Raw genomic sequence first — 21,577 nt, 5'->3', positions numbered from 1 at the left:
TACTAAGGGGCAATTTAGCGTGGCCAATCCACCTAACCCGCACATCTTTGGACTGTGGGAGGAAACCGGAGCACCCGGAGAAAACCCACGCAGACACGGGGAGAATGTGCAAACTCCACACAGACAGTGACCCAAGCCGGGAATTGAACCTGGAACCCTGGTGCTGTGAGGTAGCAGTGCTAACCACTGTGCCACCATGCCGCCCACTGTTGGTTAGGGACCGATACTGACTCCTGGACTCGGAGGAGCTCCCCTTCTGCTCTTCAACATTTTAACGGCAGATCTTTTGCATCCGCCTGGGAGAACAGACAGGACGTGTCTGCAAGACAGAGGCTCCAACAGTGTAGCACTCCCTCAGTGCTGCGTTGGAGTGACAAATTGATTCCTTTAACATTCAAGTCTTCGGAGTGAACTGTGAAACCACAAATCTCTGACTCGGAGATGAGAGTGCTACCACCGGAGCGGTGACTGACACAGGTCAGGCGTCGTGGCATGATGGATAGCTCGCCATCATAACACTCATGTATGATGGACGGTCACATGTGTAACACACCAGTTGCAAGTTCCGTTGGTCAATGACCGTGGGCCTGACCACATAAAAAATCCAAACCGCGCCTGTGCCTCTCTTTCCCACCGGGACATGCGCAGGACGCCCGGGATTCATCAGCTGGAATTTTACTGCCCCGGCCACCACGGGAATCGGAGCAGGCAAGGGATGGACAATGGGAGGGGCAGACAATGGGAAGGGCCGACAATGGGAAGGGCGGACAGTGGGAGGGACGGACAATGGGAGGGACGGACAATGGGAAGGGCGGACAGTGGGAAGGGCGGACAGTGGGAGGGGCGGACAATGGGAAGGCGGACAGTGGGAAGGGCGGACAATGGGAAGGGCGGACAGTGGGAAGGGCGGACAGTGGGAGGGACGGACAATGGGAAGGGCGGACAATGGGAAGGGCGGACAATGGGAAGGGCGGACAGTGGGAGGGATGAACAATGGGAAGGGCGGACAATGGGAGGGACGGACAATGGGAGGGACGGACAATGGGAAGGCGGACAGTGGGAAGGGCGGACAGTGGGAGGGATGGACAATGGGAAGGGCGGATAATGGGAGGGACGGACAATGGGAGGGGCGGATAATGGGAGGGGCGGACAATGGGAGGGGCGGATAATGGGAGGGGTGGACAATGGGAGGGGCGGACAATGGGAGGGGCGGATAATGGGAGGGGCGGATAATGGGAGGGGTGGACAATGGGAGGGGCGGATAATGGGAGGGGTGGACAATGGGAGGGGCGGATAATGGGAGGGGCGGATAATGGGAGGGGTGGACAATGGGAGGGGCGGATAATGGGAGGGGTGGACAATGGGGGGGGGATAATGGGAGGGGCGGATAATGGGAGGGGTGGACAATGGGAGGGGCGGATAATGGGAGGGGTGGACAATGGGAGGGGCGGATAATGGGAGGGGCGGATAATGGGAGGGGTGGACAATGGGAGGGGCGGATAATGGGAGGGACGGACAATGGGAGGGGCGGATAATGGGAGGGGTGGACAATGGGAGGGGCGGATAATGGGAGGGGTGGACAATGGGAGGGGCGGATAATGGGAGGGGTGGACAATGGGAGGGGCGGATAATGGGAGGGGCGGACAATGGGAGGGGCGGATAATGGGAGGGGCGGACAATGGGAGGGGTGGACAATGGGAGGGGCGGATAATGGGAGGGTGGACAATGGGAGGGGCGGATAATGGGAGGGGTGGACAATGGGAGGGGCGGATAATGGGAGGGGCGGACAATGGGAGGGGTGGACAATGGGAGGGGCGGATAATGGGAGGGTGGACAATGGGAGGGGCGGATAATGGGAGGGGTGGACAATGGGAGGGGCGGATAATGGGAGGGGTGGACAATGGGAGGGGCGGATAATGGGAGGGGCGGATAATGGGAGGGTGGACAATGGGAGGGACGGACAATGGGAAGGCCTGTTGACCTTGGGTGGGATTTGACGGTTTCAGGTTGAGCGAGTAAATCCCGCCCATTGGGTCTTGGAGATGCCAACCGCAAAGCTAAATATGAAGCCTAGTTTTAGTTTAATTACACGGATTTTGAATCATTTTGAATCTTTTTTCGCGTCACTCTTGGGTGGGTCTTCACGCATGCCAGGATGCCACGGCACACTGGTTGGGAACCAGATATCGAGGGGGAAGGAGGAATGGAGGCATAGACTATTTTCTAAATGGGAAATGCTTCGGAAATCAGAAGCACAAAGGGACTTGGGAGTCATTGTTCAAGATTCTCTTAAGGTTAAGGTGCTGGTTCAGTCGGCAGTTAGGAAGGCAAATGTAATGTTAGCATTCATGTCGAGGGGGCTAGAATACAAGAGCAGGGATGTGCTTCTGAGGCTGTATAAGGCTCTGGTCAGACCCCATTTGGAGTATTGTGAGTAGTTTTGGGCCCTGTATCTAAGGAAGAATGTGTTGGCCTTGGAGGGGGTCCGAAGGAGGTTCACAAGAATGATCCCTGGAATGTATGAGAAATGGTTGAGGACTCTGGGTCTGTACTCGTTGGAGTTTAGAAGGATGAGGGGGAATCTTATTGAAACTTACAGGATACTGTGAGGCCTGGATAGAGTGGATGTGGAAAGGATGTTTCCACTCATAGGAAAAACTAGAACCAGAGGGCACAACCTCAGGCTAAAGGGACGATACTTTAAAACAGAGATGAGGAGAAATTTCTTCAGCCAGAGAGTGGTGAATCTGTGGAACGTTTTGCCGCAGAAGGCTGTAGAGGCCAGGTCATTGAGTGTCTTTAAGGCAGAGATAGATAGGTTCTTGGTTAATAAGGGGATCAGGGGTTATGGGGAAAAGGCAGCAGAATGGGGATGAGAAAAATATCAGCCATGATTCAATGGGCTGAGTGGCTGAATTCTGCTCCTCTGTCTTATGGTCTGATGAGAAATTCTCTGGGGACAGTAGTTCCAATCACACCATGGCAGCTGGTGGATGAATAAAAATAAATTATGACAATACTCCAACTGGTTAGGAATTGATTGTCTGAATAGTAAATTCACATACGACACAAAAATTGGTGAAGTTGCAGATAGTGAAGAGGAATGTCAGAGGATACAGCAAGATATAGACTGGTTGGAGACTTGGGCGGAGAAATGGCAGGTGGTGTTTAACCCGGACAAGTGTGAGGTAATGCATTTTGGAAGGTCCAATGTGTGTAGGAATTATACAGTAAATGGTAGAACCCTTAGGAGTGTCGATAGCCAGAGAGATCTGGGCGTACATGTCCACCAATCACTGAAAATGGAAACGCAAGTGGATAAGGTAGTCAAGAAAGCATTCGGCATGTTGGGGCACTGAGTGTAAAAATTGGCAGGTCATGCTGCAGCTCCACAGAACCTTAGTTAGGCTTCATTTAGAATATTGTGTACAATTCTGGTCGCCACACTACCAGAAGGATGTGGGTGCTTTGGAAAGGGTACAGAAGAGGTTTACCGGGATATTGTCTGGCCTGGAGGGTATTAGCTATGAGGAGAGGTTGGATAAACTTGGTTTGTTCTCACTGGAACAACGGAGGTTGAGGGGTGACCTGATAGAGGTTTACAAGATTATGAGTGGCATGGACAGGGTGGATAGTCAGATGCTCTTTCCTAGGATAGAAAAGTCAATTACTAGGGGACATAGGTTTAAGGTGCATGGGGAAAAGTTTAGAGGAGATGTGCAAGGTAGGTTTTTGCATAGAGGGTGGTGAATGTCTGGAACGCGCTGCCCGGGGAGGTGGCGGGAGCAGGTACGATAGCGGCATTTAAGGGGCAACTAGACGAATACATGAATAGGATGGGAATGGAAGGATACGGACTCCGTAAGTGCATATGGTTTTAGTTTAGGCAGGCATCATGATCGGCGCAGGCTTGGAGGGCCGAAGGGCCTGTTTCTGTGCTGCACTGTTCTTTGTTTTTTGACTGAGGCTGAACCAATATTCTATACAAATGTAACAGAGCTTCATGCAGGAATCAAAACACTAAGATCACACTGCAGCAAAGAATTGTGAAATAAGGATCTAAGATCCATTTTAGCATAGCCCTACCCTGAAATATCCAGATACTGCAACCACCCATCCAGACACATGGTAGCACTTGCATTGCTAATGATGGGAATTATGTCATTCCCATTGAGTGCGCATTTTGTACCAATACAGCTGAAATTAGCAATCTTTTCCATCATTTCGACAGAGATGTCTCTGCTTTCACTAACCAAGGGAATAATGTTCTCATCTGGGTAGGAATTCGGCATGGGAGGGAGCAGTTGACAGTTGCTCTGTCACTGAGTGTTGCGTCACTCATGGGGAATCCGCAGGGAGAGCGCGCAGACACAGGTTCAAATCCCGCCACGGCAACTGGTGGAATTTAAATTCAATTAATAAATCTGCAACATAAAAGCTAGTCTCAGTAACGATGACCATGAAACTATCATCGGTTGCTGCAAAAACCAATCTGGTTCACTAATGTCCTTTAGGGAAGGAAATCTGCCATCCTTACCCGGTCTGGCTTACATGTGACTCCAGAGCCACAGCAATGTGGTTGACTCTCAACTGCCCTCTGAAATGGCCAAGTGAGACACTCAGTTCACAAACAGCAACTGCTGGTTTCACCAGTGATGCCCACATCCCATGAAATAGTGGAGAAAAAGAAATAAGCTAACTTGGGAAACTAACTTGGGAATTACACATTTTCCATCATTAGTAGTGGAAACAAGTGTTACTGTGCATATGGATGGATGGTTATAATATCTGAATGATACAGAGTAGGTTTATGCTAATATGGACCTGCACAATTATTTGTTTGATTGATTAATAATAATCAATATTAATGAAAAGAGAGACGTGCTGCGGAAGCTTTTCATCTTGCACTCACCAGGACAAATGCAAGAATTCCAAATTTCAAACTACCACAACAATTTTCACTTTAAGCTTCAAGTTTTTAGGTGTCCAGATCACCAACAACCTGTCCTGGTCTCCCCATGCTGACACTTTGGTTAAGAAAGCCCACCACTGCCTCTACTTTCTCAGAAGACTAAGGAAATTTGCATGTCAGCTACGACTCTCACCAATCTTTACAGATACGCCATAGAAAGCATTCTTTCTGGTTGGATCACAGCTTGGTATGGTTCCTGCTCTGCCCAAGACTGCAAGGAATGACAAAATGTCGTGTTTGTGTGAATCCATCACGCAAACCAGCCTCCCATCCATTGACTCTGTCTACCCTTCCCGCTGCCTCGGCAAAGCAGCCAGCATAATTAAGGACCCCATGCACCCTGGATATTCTCTCTTCCATCGGGAAAAAGATACAAAAGTCTGAGGTCACGTACCAACTGACTCAAGAACAGCTTCTTCCCTGCTGCTGTCAGACTTTTGAATGGACCCACCTTGCATTAAGCTGATCTTTCTCTATACCCTAGCTATGACTGTAACACTACATTCTGCACTCTCTCCTTTCGTTCTTTATGAACGGTATGCTTTGTCTGTATTGTGCGCAAGAAACAATACTTTTCACTGTATGTTAATACATGTGACAATAATAAATCAAATCAGATCACATCAAAAACTTCAGGAGAAAAGGGTGCTGATGGGTTAGCAAGTTGATACTGATTGGCTGGGACATTGCCGTGGAAAAAGCAAAGGGGAACTACAGACTCCGAAAGCTCCCTGCTGACTCAAAAAAGATGCAAGGCTTGAGAATATTCCTGTTATGCTGCTGCTTTCTCCATGGCAACACCTCGGCCAATCAAGGTCGACTTCCTGGCCAATCAGCACCCTCCTCTCCTGTACTATAAATTGCCGTGATCGTTTGAAATTTGGAATTCTTGTATTTGTCCTGTCGCGTGCGGGATCAAAAGCTTTGGTGTCATGTTTCACTTATGAGCCATGTTCAAGCTCTGTATGGCTAAGTGACGGTTAATCAATATCTAAAAATTCTTCTGCTTCGTAAAGAATGAGGAAATTTCTCCCCCCAGCCGAGTTCCACAAACTCTTGGCAGGATTCCAGCATTATTGAGACTGAAGAGAGAAGCTGAAAGCTTGAGAGCAATTCTAGTGCTACCTTTGAGGAGGCGAGTGTTAGATTTACCATGAATGGATTCCAGTGCATATTCTGCCTGTTGAGTTTTCTTTCATTGCAGTCAACATCAAATCAACTGTGTTTAAAGTTCAGTAAATGGTATGATATACGCTGCAAAGAGTGATATCGAATGTGTCTTCAGTGTGAATTACTGAGTTCAACTGTGGCCTTGAGTGACTCATTCCGTATTAACTTCACAACCATTGTGGCTAAAGAAAAAACTACACAATATGGCCGTGGGGTTTTCCAGGCCAGTCATAGAATCATCGAATCCCTACAGTGCAGAAGGAGGCCATATGTGGGGCTGCCGGGAAAGGGCCTGGGTGGGATTGGGTCGGTGCAGACTCGATGGGCCGAAGGGTTTCTTCTGCACTGTGTGATTCTGTAAATTTTCACCACATTGGCACGGTGCCACAGTGGGGTTAGCACTGCTGCTTCTTAGCTCCAGGGACCCGGGTTCGATTTCTGGCTTGGGCGACTGTCTGTGTGGAGTTCACCCCATGTCTGCGTGGGTTTCCTCCCACAGTCCGAAAGACGTGCTGGTTGGGTGCATTGGCTGTGCTAAATTCTCCATCAGTGTACCTGAACAGGCGTCGGAGTGTGGCGACCAGGAGATTTTCACAGTAACTAATAAATAAACTTAAACTTATTGTTGAGCCATTATTTTCTTTGCCAGCTTCATGTACATTGTTCCTGGGGTATGAAGTAGCTCGATTTTGAAAGAATATGTATAAGAACATCTTGGAGGTACTTTGATGTATGGAAAAAGAGAAATGTTGCAGACAAACAGGGATATTAAATAGGGTTTCGACTCATGTCGAATATCGTCTTGTTTAGGTTGGATTATAGAACAGTCTTGACTTGAAAAGCTGATGACTGCCAGTGAAGTGCTCTGGCCTGATCAGTGAGAACACCTCAAAGCACTTCACTTCACTCCTGCATAAACACAAGAATTAACATTCTGCCGGGCTAATTCTACCGAGGCACAGCTAAAATCGAAGCTTCCCGTACACTCGCGCACTCCTCTGAAAATCAGATCCCAAAATTAGCAGCGTTCGGAGATCAAGTGGAGTGAAACGTCGATCATGCAATATTTAAACCCTCACAGATCAATTCCTTTCATCAAAGGAGTTCCTCGCTTTGAAATCTCTGCGCTTCTGCTCAACTCATGCAGGAGAGGGCTACCTAATTAGAACCCCCCCTGCCCTCACCCACCCCCCCCCCCCCCTCACACCCGCCCCAATCCCCCCACCCACAGAACCTGAGCACGAAGAGGCAAAAATAAGATTATAGCACATAAAATTCCTGCTTCCATTCCCTTTGATTCTCCTTTCAAAGCAGCACCACTAGAATTCAATATTTGACACCTTGGTAAGTGAAACCACTTCTGAAACTGATTATTAACCATCTTCAGGATGTGGGCGTCGCTGGCTAAGCCAACATTTATTGCTCATTCCTAATATCCCGTGAGAGGGTGATGGCGAGCCGCCTTCTTGAACCGCTGCAGTAGGTACACCCACAGTGCTGTTAGGGAGTTCCCAGCCACAGTGAAGGAACGGCCGATATATTTCCAAGTTAGGATGCTGAATCACTTAGAGGGGCAGCATGGTGGCACAGTGATTAGCGTTGCTGCCTCACAGCGCCAGAGACCCGGGTTCGATTCCCGGCTCGGGTCACTGTCTGTGTGGAGTTTGTACGTTCTCCCCATGTCTGCATGGGTTTCCTCCGGGTGCTCCGGTTTCTTCCCACATTCTGAAAGACGTGCTGGTTGGGTGCATTGACCCGAACGAGTGTGGCGACTAGGGGAATTTCACAGTAACTTCAGTGCAGGCTTAATGTTAGCATTACTTGCGTCTGGTAACTACAATTTTCTTTTACTTTAAAAATTTACTTGCAGGTGGTGGTCTTCTCATGTATGTGCTGCCCCTTGTCCTTTAGATGATAGTGGTTACGGGTTTGGAAGATGCTGCTTAAGGAACCTTGGTGAGTTTTTTTAAATTCATTCATGAGATATGGGCATCGCTGGCTGGCCAGCATTTATTGCTCATCCCTAGTTGCCTGAGAATGTTTGAGAGTCAACCACATTGCTGTGGCTCTGGAGTCACATGTAGGCCAGACCGGGTAAGGATGGTAGATTTCCTCCCCTAAAGGACATCAGTGAACCAGATGGGTTTTTTACGACAATCGACAATGGTTTCACGATTACCTTCAGACTTTTAATTTCAGATTTTTATTGAATTCAAATTTCACCATCTGCCACGATGGAATTCGAACCTGGGTCCCCAGAACATTACCCTGAGTCTCTGAATTACTAGTCCAGTTCCTGCAGTGCATCCTGTAGATGGTGCCCACTGCTGCTACTGTGCATTGCTGGTGAAGAGAGTGAATGCTTGTGGATGGGGTACCAATAAAGCGGAGCTGCTTTGTCCTGGTTAGTGTCGAGCTTCTTGAGTGTTGTTGGAGCTGCACCCATCCAAGCAAGTGGGGAGTATTCCATCACACTCCTGACTTGTGCCTTGTAGATGGTGGACTGGCTTTGGGTGTCAGGAGGAGAGTTCCTCACCATTGTATTCTCAGCCTCTGACCTGCTCTTGTAGCCATAGTATTTATAGGCGAGTCCCGTTCAGTTTCTGGTCAATGGTAACCCCCAGGATGTTGATAGTGGGGGATTCAGTGATGATAATGTGATTGATTGACAAGGGGCGATGATTAGATTCTCTGTTGTTGGAGATGGTCAATGCCTGGCACTTATGTGGTGTGAATATTATTTGTCATTTGCCAGCCCAAGCCTGGATGTTGTCCAGATCTTGTTGCATTTGAACATGGACTGCTTCAGTGTCTGAGGAGTCGCGAATGGTGCTGAACATTGTGCAGTCATCAGGAAACATACACACTTCTGACCTTATGATGGAGGGAAGGTCATTGATGAAGCAGCTGAGGATGGTTGGGCCGAGGCCACTGACCCTGAGGAACTCCTGCAGTGATGTCCTGGAGCTGAGATGATTGACCTCCAACCACCACCACCATCTTCCTTTGTGCCGGGTATCACTCCAACCAGTGGAGAGTTTTTCCCGAATCCCATTAACTCCAGTTTTGTTCAGGCTCCTTGATGCCACACTGAGTCAAATGGTGCCTTGCTGTCAAGGGCAGTCATAGAGGTTATAGAGTCATAGAGGTTTACAACATGGAAACAGGCCCTTCGGCCCAACTTGTCCATGCCGCCCCTTTTTTAAACCACCCAATTGCCCGCGTTTAGCCCATATCCCTCTATACACATCTTACCCGTGTAATTATCTCTCTCATTCTCACCTCACTTCTGGAGTTCAGCTCTTTTGTCCATGTCTGAACCAAGGCTGTATTGAGGGCAGGAACTGTTTGAGTGTCACTTGATAGCACTGTTCATAATCCTTTCCATGTTCGAGAGTAGATTGGGCAGTAATTAGCCGGGTTGGATTTGTCCTGCTTTTTGTGTACAGGACATACCCGGGCAATTTTCCACATTGTTGGGTAGATGCCAGTGTTGTAGATGTACTGGAAGAGCTTGGCAAGGGGCGCGGACCTTCCAAGAGGAGGTCAAATTTTGCCTCCTCTCGAGTTGGGCCATCCACATACTCAACGAAAAATTCCTCCTGAATACACTCAGCAAATTTCTCTCCATCCAACCTCCTAATACTGTGGCTGTCCCAGTCCCCGACTATTACCACCCTATTTTTCTTGGAGCTATCTGCAATCTCCTTGCATATTTGCTCCTCAATTTCCTGCTGACTATTTGGGGGTCTGTAGTACAACCCTATCAAAGTGATTTCCCCCTTCTTATTTCTCAGTTCTACCCATATGGACTCAGTGGGCGAACCCTCGGATATATCCCCTCAGTGCTGCCGTGATGTTCTCCCTAATCAAAAAATGCAATTCACCCTCTTCTCTTACCTCCTGTTCTATCCTTCCCATAGCACCTGTACCCTGGAACATTGAGCTGCCAGTCCTGTCCCTCCCTTAGCCATGTTTCAATAATAGCTATAATATCCCAGTCCCACATACCCATCCATGCGGCCCGGTGCAACAGTGGTTAGCACTGCTGCCTCACAGCATCAGGGGCCAGGGTTCAATTCCCGCTTGGGCCACTGTCTGTGTGGAGTCTGCACATTCTCCCCGTATCTGCGTGGGTTTCCTCCGTGTGCTCCAGTTTCCTCCCACAGTCCAAAGGTGTGCGGGTTAGGCGGATTGCCCCTTAGTGTCAAAGAACAAAGAACAGTACAGCACAGGAAACAGGCCCTTCGGCCCTCCAAGCCTGTGCCGCTCCTTGGTCCAACTATGTCAGGGGGATTAGCAGGGTAAATATGTGGGGTTATGGGGATAGGGCCTGGGTGGGATTGTGGTCGGTGCAGACTCGATGGGCTGAATGGCCTCCCTCTGCACTGTAGAGATTCTATACCCTGAGTTCATCTTCCTTGCCCATCAGCCAAGTCTCTGAAAGCGCATCATTACGTCCCAGCGATTGAATCAGACAGCCCAATCCTGCCATTGTTCAAATCAGGAGAGTGTAGTTTTCAGCCTCAGTGGAGGGTCTGTTGGCACAATGGCTAACATCGCTGTCTCGGAGGTCAGTCAGTGACTGCTGCTGGAATGTCCACACAGAAAGGAAGACCTACACTTATGTCATGGTCTTCCCCTCTCTGTGTCTCTCTCTCTCTTCAGTTTGCATGCTCTCAGGGGGAGTTAACGACCAGGAGCTTCCATGTTAATCCTGCCCGAGAGACCTGGTTCATTTTGTTGGTGGTGCATTCACCCAGTTTGCGAGGCTCTTTTGAATCATTGGCGGGGAGGTGGATTCTCCTTCCCGCCCACCATGGGAATCATAACGGCGGGGGTGGGGGTGGGGGATCACACAAAGTTCCATTGACCTTAGGGGGGTGAGTGGGGTTTGGGGGGTGGGTGGTCTCCGGTTTTGGGACAAGCGGGGCCGGAGAATCCCACCCGTTGTTCTTTGTCCAGCCCGAACTCAATCCCCATCGATCTTTCTTGTCAATACCAGTCTTTCTAATCCACCATTTCTTGTTAGGTGCCCAACCTTCCCTTCCTGATCTTGGCCAGTGGAGTTCTTGTGCTCTCAGATTCCACCAGCACCTCTTCATGGCTCCTGCTCTGCCCAAGACCCCCGCAGGAAACCACAAAAAGGTCGTGAATGTAACCCAATCCATCACGCAAACCAGCCTCCCATCCATTGACTCTGTCTACACTTCCCACTGCCGGGGCAAAGCAGCCAGCATAATTAAGGACCTCATGCACCCTGGACATTCTCTCTTCCACCTTCTTTCATCAAGAAAAAGATACAAAAGTCTGAGGTCACATGCCAACCGACTCAAGAACCGTTTCTTCCCTGTTGCTGTCAGACTTTTAAATGGACTTACCTTGCATTAAGTTGATCTTTCTCTACACCCTAGCTATGATTGTAACACTCCATTCTGCACTCTCTCCTTTCCTTCTCTATGAACGGTATGCTTTGTCTCTATAGCACGCAAGAAACAATATTTTTCACTGTATGTTAATACATGTGACAATAATAAATCAAATCAAGAATCAAAATCATGATCAAAAGTCATTGCAAATGTGACCTGCCCCAGATATTATTCACTTCAAACACTGAGAATGCTGTAACCATCAGCCACAATCACCAGACATTGCAATGAAATCATAGAATCAAGGAGGCCATTCGGCCCATCGAGTCTGCACTGACCACAATCCCACCCAGGCCCTATCCCCATAACCCCACATATTTACCTTACTAATCCCCCTGACACTAGAGTTAATTTAGCACGGCCAATCAACCTAACCTGCACATCTTTGGAATGGGAAATGGGAGCACCCGGAGGGAACCCACGCAGACATGGGGAGAATGTGCAAACTCCACACAGACAGTGACCCGAAGTCAGAATCGAACCCGGGTCCCTGGCGCTGTGAGGCAGCAGTGCTAACCACTGTGTCACCGTGCCGCCCCATTTTTTGAAGCAGCAGCCAATAGGTGCACAGTGAACAAGCAGCCATCTGATAATGACCACAAAATGTGGCGTTTATTTGTGATGTTGACTGTGGGATGAGCATTGTCCAGGACACCAGGGATAACTCCCCTGCTCTTCTTAGGAATCACACCATGGAAAACCTTTTACGTGCATTGAGACTGGTTGATGAGGCCTCAGTTAAACATTCCATCCAAAAGATGGCAAGCGGGATTTTCCAGCTACGCTCGCCCCAAGACTGGAAAATCCCGCCTGAGGTCAATGGACCTTTGCATGCCCCTTGTCCTGCCCACTACGGTTCCTGTGGCGGCGGGACAGGAAAATTCCACCCGGCATCTCCGGGCCATGCAGCACTCGGTACTGGAACGTCAGCTTTGATTCTGTCCTTGAACCTGGAGCCTCACGGTTGAGGAACAGGTCATTACAGCGGAGGCAGTGCTGACACTGTCTGTGTGGAGTTTGCACGTTCTCCCCTGAGAATAGGTTGATTGGCCATGCTAAATTGTCACTTAGTGTCAGGGGGATTAGCAGGATAAATATGAAGGGTTACGGGAATAGGGCCTGGGTGGGATTGTGGTTGGTGCAGATTTATTGCAATGCAGCAAGCAGTGTGTTTGCAATGCGGCGCTGGCTGGGTGGTGAATGCATGTGATTATTGATCCTTCTACCCGCCATAGCGCAGGCTGGGTGAGTGCGGTTTGGGTCAGTGATGGGCAACCTCGGCTAGTGAGTGGGTCGCATGAGGGACCCTCCTTCATCTCAGTGGGCCACAAGATTGAAATGGGGCTTGTTCACTAACTGTGTCCCCATGAATAAGATTAAATACGTTCAATGCACGCCGAGTATTTCATAATGAGTTAGAGAAAATGCTTCATCATTTATGTGTCAATAAAACTGTCATCAACTTCAAATGGGCGGCACGGTGGCACAGTGATTAGCACTGCTGGCTCACAGTGCCAGGGGCCCAGGTTCAATTCCAGCTTCAGGTCACTGTCTGTGTGGAGTCTGCACATTCTCCTCGTGTCTGCATGGGTTTCCTCTGGGTGCTCTGGTTTCCTCCCACAGTCCAAAGATGTGCAGGTTAGATACATTGACCATGCTAAATTGCCCCTTCGTGTCGGGGTGGGCTAGCTATGGTAAATGCATGGGGATAGGGCCTGGGTGGGATTGTGGTTGGTGCAGACTTGGTGGGCTGAATGGCCTCCTTCTGCACTATATGGCTTCTATGATTGTATGAAAGATTGACACTTTGGTTATAGAGGGAGCGTGCGGCTCTCACAGTCAATGTTGTGAGTAATCAGCACGCACCTCACTACACTCGCCCTTGCTTTACGTGCGAATCACTTCAGTCACACCAGTTGGAAAAAAACTACACGGACGGAAATCAGTGGAATGTGGCAACTCTGCACCTGGGCAATGGTCAACAAAATGTCCGGTGGGGCCACACTCAGAATCTAGATGGGCCGCACGTGGCCCCTGGGCGGCAGGTTGCCCACCATTGGTTTGGACCCTGTCTATACCAGCCTTTCCTGCCTTGTACCCTCTCCATGTTAAACCAAGTGGCACAATGGTGCAATAAGTCAACAGGGGAGCTTTGTTCTTTTGGAGACTGGGTGTTTTTTAAAATTCATTCGCGGAACATGGGCAGAATTTATTGCCCATCCCTAGTTGACCTTGAACTGAGTGCCCTGCTCAGCCATTTCAGAGGCCAGTTGAGAGTCAACCACATTGCTGTGGTGCTCTAGTCACATGTAGGCCAGACCAGGTAAGGATGGCAGATTTCCTTCCCAAGAGTGAACCAAATTGGTTTTGCCAACAATCGACAATGGTTTCATGGTCATCAGTAGATTCTTAATTCCAGATATTTTTTATTGAATTGAAATTCTACCATCTGCCCTGACGGGATTTGAACCCAGAACATTAGCTGAGTTTCTGGATTAATAGTCGAGTGATAATACCACCAGGCCATTGCCTCCTCTCGGTTGACGATGTGAATATGTGTGATTATTGATCTTTCTTTCACCCATACAGATCAATGCTTCCCAGGACACCATAAGAAGTCTCACAACACCAGGTTAAAGTAGAACATAGAACATAGAACAGTACAGCACAGAACAGGCCCTTCGGCCCACGATTTTGTGCCGAGCTTTATCTGAAACCAAGATCAAGCTATCCCACTCCCTATCATCCTGGTGTGCTCCATGTGCCTATCCAATAACCGCTTAAATGTTTCTAAAGTGTCTGACTCCACTATCACTGCAGGCAGTCCATTCCACACCCCAACCACTCTCTGCGTAAAGAACCTACCTCTGATATCCGTCCTGTATCTCCCACCACGAACCCTATAGTTATGCCCCCTTGTAATAGCTCCATCCACCCGAGGAAATAGTCTTTGAACGTTCACTCTATCTATCCCCTTCATTATGAGCTTTCAGGGCGCTGCTCCTTCATCAGATGAATGGACACTCACCTGATGAAGGAGCGGTGCTCCGAAAGCTTCTGATACCAAATAAACCTGTTGAACTTTAACCTAGTGATGTGAGACTTCTTACTGTGCCCACCTTGGTCCAATGCCGGCATCTCCACATCCTGGTCCCAGGACACCTGCTGACTGCCTTGTCACAGTGTCGGTAACCCAGCAGCTGTAAAGAACTGTACCACAGTGGCAGCTCTCGATCAGAGCGAGACAGACTGTGCCATATTCACGTCAGTACAACGGCCCGCACAAGCATGAATAGACTTTCTATTCCAAGTGAAGGACATGAATTACTCTCACTCTTAACACGCTCTTTTGACAGATGACCGGGACAGTTGGAATTAAATAAATTGTTAGATTAACAACATGCAACTTGCAGTTGTTTTAATCTTCACTTCTGACATTTATAATAGTCATTGCTTTAATTTAAATCATTCTAATTTACCGCTTCCTCTTAACAATGTATTTTAAATAGAGCTTATGGAATAGTGTACAGTTATAACATTCCGTTCAAGCTCAATAATGTAAAGCTGGGTTCAGATGAGATCATAACCTTGCTGATAGCTTGTCATACTGAGTGGCATCATTTAGAAATATGTCCATTGCATTATATATTTAGCAATCCACAATGATCTCATGTGATACCTGGACGTGTGGCAAGAGAATCCAGCAAGACATTTTCGAGTCATGGAATTTAAATTGACACAGAAGTAGGCCATTCAACCCCGTGCTGGCTCACTGTGGAACTATCCACTCAGATGCCAAAAAAAACCCAAATTCCGCATAAATGTTTTTAAAAATTTATTTTATATTTATTAGTGTCACAAGTAGGCTTACATTAACACCGCAATGAAGTTACTGTGAAAATCTCCTCGTCGCCACACTCCGGCGCCTGTTCGGGTACACTGAGGGAGAATTTAGCACGGCCAATGCACCCTAACCAGCATGTCTTTCGGACTGTGGGAGGAAACCGGAGCACCCGGAGGAAACCCACACAGACACGGGGAGAACGTGCAAATTCTGCACAGACAGTGATCCAAGCCGCGAATTGAACTCGAGTCCCTGGCGCTGCGAGGCAGCTGTGCTAACCATTGTGCTACCGTGCTGCCCATAAATGTGCCACCTCATATAATCTGGAGGAGTATAGGCCAGGTAGAGCTTGTAATGGGCACAGTGCAGACTGCACTTAACCAGCCAAGCTGGCAAAACAGAGCACCTACTGTTAGTTGTGATTCTGCGATCAGACAGAACTTTCTGGGCAATCCTGAGTGCATGATAAGATGAACTAGCTACTAATTTAGGATAGATAATCAGTCAACTTCTTAGCATGGCTCATTTATGCTTGCGACAAGCGACATACATTCAGACACAAAACAAAAGGAATGTATTCAAGCGTTGCAGTTTTTTAAAGTTACCCGGATCTTAAGAAGTCTAGAGTTCCCTGTTGCTCGGTCAATCAGAGTCTTTCTGCCCAATCAGCACCACTTCTCTCTGTGGTATAAGTTGTCGCTGTTTCTTCGGAAGGAAGGGAGGAGTTTGGAGTCTCGGAATAGGTGGCCTTTTCATCACTCTCTGTAAATACTTATTTATCTTAATAAACCGGTTATTAGTTAATCTACATGGCGGTTACCTGTCATTATAGTTACTACACCCCCCCCTCCAATAACTGGAACCTTCCCTTTCACACCTCCCCTCAAACCCTTCGTAACTTTACACCTCTATCAGATTAGATTAATCTCCTTTCTAGAGAAAAGAGTTTATTAATTGGTCTCTTTAGGAGTCCCCCTTCTCCAATTCCCCCATTTACAGATCCTGTTCACAAATCCCCTCATTTACTAGTCCCCTCTGTCAACCCCTTCCCTCATTATAGGTCACTGCCCTCAATTCTCCCAGTTACTGATGCCCACACCACCTGCAGATGCCATTTATAACCCATGCCCATCAACTTTAAATCTACTTTATCCTGACCAGGGACCTATCATCTGGTTGGATCAGCTGTTCTCCCGTGTCCAAAGCTACCAGTTAAAAACCCTTGATTTAATATCCAGCTGCCAGGTTGTTGAACTGTTTTACGCTGAGCCACACTTGTCCACTCGCCACAGGGTGGCAGTGTTCCACAACAGTCAGAGTATTGATCTGCGCTGGGGAAGCAACACAATGTGATTGCATTGGAGGGATTGCAGAGGAGATTCACCAGGACGCTGCCTGGGATGAAGCACTTAAGTTATGAAGAGAGGTTGGGTAGGGTTGGGTTGTTTTCAGTGGAGCAGAGAAGACTGAGGGGTGACCTGATCGAGGTGTACAAGATTACGAGGGACATGGACAGAGTGGATAAGGAGCAGCTGTTCCCCTTAGTTGAAGGGTCAGTCGCGTGGGGACATCGGTTGAAGGTGAAGGGGTGGGAGGTTTAGGAGGGGATGTGAGGCCTAACTCTTTTACCCAGAGGGTGGTGAGGGTCTGGAATGCGCTGCCTGGGAGGGTGGTGGAGGCGGGGATGCCTCACATCCTTTAAAAAGTACCTGGATGAGCACTTGGCACAATCATAACATTCAGGGCTATGGGCCAAGTGCTGGGGGATGGGATTAGGTGGGAGTTCAGGTGTTTCTAATGTGCCGGTGTGAACTCGATGGGCCGAAGGGCCTCTGCTGCACTGTATGATTCTATGAATATCGAGCCAAGTTTTATTGGGCAGCACAGAACATTGTCTTGAAAACAAACGCTAAGCATAGGTTTGCTGAATGGTAAGTTACTGAGTACTTTTGGTCTGTACGACCCCAAAGCTGTCAGCATCGTAGATTAAATAATGGGAATGGCAGTGGATTGGAGGGCAGCATAATGCCAATGTTGCTGGGGGGTGGTGGGGGTGGTGGGGGGGGGGGGGGGGGGGGGGGGGGCGCTTTGGCATTGTGTGACATCAGCCACATCAGGTACTTCCATGAATTAGATCAACGGCTGGAATTTTACCGGCACACCCGACCCGATTCCGGGGGCGGGCGAGGCTCGGAGAACGGCATTCTCCGTTGGCCTCGGGCGGACATGCCGGTAAAATCCCACCCACTGTCTTGGCTCTCGCGTCACCTCGGTGTCGTGGGTCACAGCAATGACCTGTAACCCTGCTGCCCTCAGCTGTCACTAACCAACCGCTCCCATGTGTTTGTGTTTCTGCCTTTTGATGGAATCAGTAAATCGCTCCAGTTGTGGTTTGCGGGAGGGATAGACCATCGGAAACAAACCATCACTGGAGTCACCACATGTGTAGCATGAAGCATTCCCAATATATTGCTTACAGAGGCCTGTTCAAGCTAATAACACAAAACCAGGATCACTCTGACAGCGGAGTTTAGCAGCATTATAGCGTTTTACCCCGACAAATGTGAGGTGATGCAATTGGGAAAGTTTACTGCAGAAGGAAAGTCAACGGTAAGTGGTAGCACCCTTGGAAATATTAGATCACAGAGGGATCTAGGCGTACAGATCCAGTGTTCCCTGAAGGTGGCAACTCAGGTGGACAAGGTGGTCAAGAAGGCGTATGGCATGCTGGCCTTCATCGCTCAGGGCGTTGAGTATTGGAATTGGAAAATCCTGTCGGAGCTGTATAAGACTTTGGTTAGGCTGCTTTTGGAGTATTGTGTACAATTCTGGCCACCACACTACTGGAAGGATGTTGATGCATTGGAAAGGGTGCAGAAGAGATTTACCAGGATGTTGCCGAGTTTGGAAGATATGGACTCATAGAATCATCATAGAATCATAGAAACCCTACAGTACAGAAAGAGGCCATTCGGCCCATCGAGTCTGCACCGACCACAATCCCATCCAGGCCCGACGCCCATATCCCACCCGCTAATCCACGCGTCCCAGGACACTGAGCATGGCCAATCAACCTAACCCGCACATCTTTGGACTGTGGGAGGAAACCGGAGCACCTGGAGGAAACCCACGCAGACACGAGGAGAATGTGCAAACTCCACACAGATAGTGACCCAAGCCAGGAATCGAACCCAGGTCCCTGGAGCTGTGAAGCAGCAGTGCTAACCACTGTGCTACCGTGCCGCCTATATCCCGACTATGAAGAAAAGTTGAACAAACTTGGATTGTTTTCATTGGGGCGTCGGAGGATGAGGGGAGACCTGATAGAGGTTTACAAGATTATGACAGGCTAGAGTGGATAGTCAGAGTCTTTTTCCCAGGGTGAAAGGGTCAATTACTCGGGGGAATAGGTTGAGAGTGAGAGGGGAAAGTGTAAGAAAGATGTAAGGGGCAAGTTTTTCACACAGAGGGTGGTGAATGCCTGGAACGAGCTGCCGGAGGAGGTGGTGGAAGCAGATTCTATAACAACGTTCAAGAGGCATCTGGATAGATACATGAATAGGCAGCGAATAGAGGGATATGGACCACGTAGAGGCAAGAAAATATTAGATTAGAGAGACATCTGTGTCAGCACAGACAAGCCTGTTCCTGCGCTGTATTGTTCTTTGTTCTATTATCGCAATCTAATCCTTCTGAAAACAGTAAATATTGTCAATTTATAAATACATAGCAGGCATTAAAAGAAAGAGGACAGATGATTTTTTATTTAGTTGGCAGTTTGGGACAGGAGAGGTGCATCTTAAGTGTCGATAAAGGCAAATTACTGCTGATACTGGAATCTGAAACAAAAACAGAAAATGCTGGAAAATCTCAGCAGGTCTGACTGCGTCTGTGGAGAGGGAGAATAGAGCCAACGTTCCGAGTCTGGGTGACCCTTGATCAGAAGACGAAAGGTCATCAAGGCTTGAAACATTGGCTCTATTCGCTCTCCACAGTTGCTATCAGACCTGCTGAGATTTTCCAGCATTTTCTGTTTGAGCATGTCAGGTGCACTTTTATGGCACCTTACACGACATTCCAAAGCACTTAACAGCCAATGAAGTGTTGTAATGTAGCAAATTTGACAGCCAACTGGTGCACAGCAAGATCCCACAAGCAGCACTGTGTTGATGTCCGGATGGTGTGTTTTTGGGCTGTGCAGGGGCAGGGGGTGGGACTCTTCTGCTCTTCTCTGAGACAGTGCTACGGGATTGGCTACCCATGGAGAGCAGACAGGGCCGAGGCTCATCCAGAACACAGCAGCCCTGACAGTGCGGCACTCCTTCAGTACTGCACTCAGTCTCAGACTGAGTTTTTGCGCTCAAGCCCTGCCTGACCCCAGAACCTTGGGGAGAGGCAAGAGGGACTTTTTTTTAGAAATTCTCTCATGGGAGGTGGGTAAGGGTTTGATGCCCGTCCCTAGAATTGCCCCTTGAGAAGGTGGTGGCCAGCTGCCTTCTTGAACCCACAGCTGGTGCAGGTACACCCACAGTGCTGTTAGGGAGGGAAGCGGTTTGGTACGGGGGAGGGGTTTGATTGGCCATTTCAGAGCGTAGTTAAGTGTCAACTGCAGTGCTGTGGGTCAGGGGACACATTTAGGCTGGCAGGTTCACTCCTCTACAGGACTGAGTGCACCATAGAAAGCATTCTTTCTGGTTGTATCACAGCTTGGTATGGCTCCTGCTCTGACCAAGACCGCAAGGAACTACAAAAGGTTGTGAACGTAGCCCGGTCCATCACGCAAACCAGCCTCCCATCCATTGACTCTGTCTACACTTCCCGCTGCCTTGGAAAAGCAGCCAGCATAATTAAGGACCCCACGCACCCCGGACATTCTCTCTTCCACCTTCTTCCATCGGGGGTGGCACAGTGGTTAGCACTGCTGCTTCACAGCGCCAGGGACCTGGGTTTGATTCCTAGTTTGGGTCACTATCTGTGGAGCCTGCATGTTCTCCCCGTGTCTGCATGGGTTTCCTCCGAGCGCTCTGGTTTCCTCCCACAGTCTGAAAGACGTGCTGGTTACGTGCATTGACCATGCTAAATTCTCCCTCAGTGTACCCGAACAGTGGCCGGACTGTGGCAAGTAGGGGATTTTCACAGTAACTTCATTGCAGTGTTAATATAAGCCTACTTGTGACTAATAAATGAACTTTTAAAAAAAAGTCTAAGGTCACACGAACCAACCGTCTCAAGAACAGCTTCTTCCCTGCTGCCATCAGACTTTTGAATGGATCTATCTCGTACTAAGCTGATCTTTCTCTACACCCTAGCTATGACTGTAACACTATATTCTGCACTCTCTCCTTTCCTTCTCCTCTATGTGCTCTATGAACTGTATGCTTTGTCCATATAGCGCATAATACTTTTCACTGTATCCCAATACCTGTGACAATAATCAATCAAGCTTAATCAAAACATACAGCCCACACAGTGATGTATGAAGGCACATGACCCAGACTCAGTGCGGAGCTCTGACCAAGGGTCATCCAGACATGAAACGTTGGCTCTATTCTCTCTCCACAGATGCTGTCAGACCTGCTGAGATTTTCCAGCATTTTCTGTTTTTGTTTCAGATTCCAGCATCTGCAGTATTTTGCTTTAAACTTGGTGTTGGATAAGATATAAGAGCAAAGAACAAAGAAAGGTACAGCACAGGAACAGGCCCTTCGGCCCTCCAAGCCTGCGCCGCTCATGATGCCCTAACTAAACATAGAAATTTCTATAGTGCAGAAGGAGGCTGTTTGGCCCATCGAGTCTGCACTGACCACAATCCCACCCAGGCCCTGTCCCTGTAACCCTCTGTATTTACCCTGCTAATCCCCCTGACACTAGGGGGCAATTTTAGCATGGCCAATCAACCTAACCCGCACATCTTTGGACTGAGGGAGGAAACCGGAGCACCCGGAGGAAACCCACGCAGACATGGGGAGAACGTGCAGACTCCACACAGACAGTGACCCGAGGCCGGAATTGAACCTGGCACTGTGAGGCAACAGTGCTAACCAATGTGCCATTGTGCTGCCTTCTGCCTTTATGAATAGATATAGTTACATGTAATTATTTAAAAATTGCTATTAACCTTAACAGAAGACTACAATGAGTTCTTTAACAGACACATTCCAT

The 21,577-nt window shown here is 48.5% G+C and overlaps 2 long non-coding RNA genes across 2 annotated transcripts in view; one reads left to right on the top strand and one right to left on the bottom strand.

Moving 5' to 3' along the window:
* LOC144505650 (uncharacterized) overlaps positions 1–9,030 on the top strand; it is a 32,636-nt gene extending 23,606 nt beyond the window's left edge. Inside the window, exons 2-3 of the long non-coding RNA XR_013499830.1 lie at positions 8,013–8,098; positions 8,898–9,030. This is a non-coding gene — a long non-coding RNA (uncharacterized LOC144505650). The remainder of the gene's footprint in view (positions 1–8,012; positions 8,099–8,897) is intronic.
* Positions 1–21,577, bottom strand: part of LOC144505649 (uncharacterized) — a 45,193-nt gene that overhangs the window by 8,842 nt on the left and 14,774 nt on the right. The window lies entirely within an intron of this gene.

This window comes from Mustelus asterias, chromosome 16, assembly GCF_964213995.1.
Source record: "Mustelus asterias chromosome 16, sMusAst1.hap1.1, whole genome shotgun sequence".
Lineage (NCBI taxonomy): Eukaryota > Metazoa > Chordata > Chondrichthyes > Carcharhiniformes > Triakidae > Mustelus > Mustelus asterias.
Note: the sequence above shows the minus strand (reverse complement) of the source record. Positions and strands in the feature narration are given on the sequence as shown.